We start from the raw sequence: 1,649 nt of genomic DNA, 5'->3' as shown, positions 1-1,649 counted from the left end.
AGCATCTTTGGATATAGGTTCCACTGTATAAAACCTGCTACTTCAAAGGGGGAAAACTGGAGTGGGAATGGGAAGCACCTGGATTCAGATAAAGTGACCAGAAGACTTACAGGAATAGAGAACCAGGAGCAGTGGTCAGAGGACATTTCCTCAATTTTTAGACAATAAGAATCACAGAAAATTCTGATTCAGTAGTTAAGTGCACTTTCTGAAAATGTCCCAAGTGAGTCTTCTCAAAGAAGTTTGGCAAATAATGCCCTAGAGGCTCCCACAGATTTTAGTATTCCCCAATTCTGTTTTAAATTCAAGATGCGGTGAAGACCTGTGCTCCTGAAGTGCGAAGTACCAAATGAATCTATTCATGCAAAAGCACTGCGGCATTACTGTATGGTAGGCCACAAAAGAAGAGGTGATCTCATTCTCTCCCCATAAGGAATTTGTTGAAGAATGAGCTACAAAACCCATATCTTATTCTCTCCTTACCTGGAATTACACATTGTGAAGTACATCATGGACTTCAAAGGCCGTCTAGAGTCGTGGTTGTCAACAATGTGGTCCCTCAACTCAGAAGCATTAGCATCAAACTGTCAAAAATCTAAACTATCAGGCCTTACCCCAGAAGCTCTGGGAGCAGGGCCCAGTGATCAGTAGTTTAATTGCCTTCCAGATAATCCTGATGTTCGCTCAAGTTTGGGAACCACTGGCCAAGCCAAAGGAATCTCCTTTAACAGTTTCTCCACCAAAAAGTCACTGAGTACTTCCAGTACTCTGCTTCCTTCCCAGCCCATTGATTTGTCCCCTCCTACCCCACATTCAATTAACCAGATTCAGAGAAATCATCTACACATTTCAAAAACAACATAAAACTTTATTAAGAACATCTTATATTGTCATCAGATACAGGCAAAGAAAAAGGGGTAAATAAACAGGGAAACTTCATCTTCCCATGTGCTATTGCCACCTCAGAACAGACTCATGTGCAGATGGCTGGAATTACAGATGGCAACAAATGCTCTGTATAAATAAATTCAGTAACACAATGCTCCCTTTCTATACAGAGAAGAACTGGGTTTACACTTTAAAAAGCTTTGATATAGTGCAACAACTATGAAACAAGACTACATCTTTTAGGAGCTATTTCTTAATAGAATACAAAGCAGTTTTGTAGCTTTATTTTATTTCATATAATACAAATTTTTAGAATGGAAAATTCAGAAAGGGCATTCTAACTTTCCAATTAATTTGTACTTTTGAGTTTTTTCTCAGAGCCAGTTCAATAACTCTACTTTAATTGACGATCTGCTCATCTGCAGTGACAAGTGACAACCTAGTTTTGTTCTTTTAATTTTGCAAATCAAGATAACCAGGTCATCCTAGCTTTTGCTGATTCTGAAGGAATTCTTATAGAAAAACCCTGATTCAGAGTGCTTGTGAGAAGAGGGACCAAAATAGCTGCATCTGGACTGGTTTTCCTAGAGGGGGAGGCTGGCTACTGAGCACAGCTGATTTTCTCAGACTCCCGGGTTCCCCCAGGTGGTTATTTTACTTACTGTAGTGATGAAAGGAGCAGAGGGAACGCCAGGGAAGCTGTTCAAATTGCCACTCCAGACAGCTCTCTGCACTGTTTGTGGAGAAAAGAGTGATGGTAT

At 40.2% G+C, this 1,649-nt stretch overlaps 1 protein-coding gene across 2 annotated transcripts in view; it reads right to left on the bottom strand.

Annotated features, from left to right (window-relative positions):
* Positions 1-847: 847 nt before the first annotated feature.
* The window catches only part of RPRD1A (regulation of nuclear pre-mRNA domain containing 1A), a 72,393-nt gene continuing 71,591 nt past the window's right edge, over positions 848-1,649 (bottom strand). The window contains exon 7 of one of the 2 annotated variants that reach the window (XM_059138896.1): positions 848-1,649. This exon is cut by the window's right edge and continues 2,695 nt beyond it. The gene's annotated coding sequence lies outside the window, so the exon portion shown is untranslated. The other variant, XM_059138897.1, reaches the window with a different exon arrangement.

The sequence above is a fragment of the Mustela lutreola genome, chromosome 11 (genome assembly GCF_030435805.1).
Source record: "Mustela lutreola isolate mMusLut2 chromosome 11, mMusLut2.pri, whole genome shotgun sequence".
NCBI classification, from domain to species: domain Eukaryota; kingdom Metazoa; phylum Chordata; class Mammalia; order Carnivora; family Mustelidae; genus Mustela; species Mustela lutreola.
Note: the sequence above shows the minus strand (reverse complement) of the source record. Positions and strands in the feature narration are given on the sequence as shown.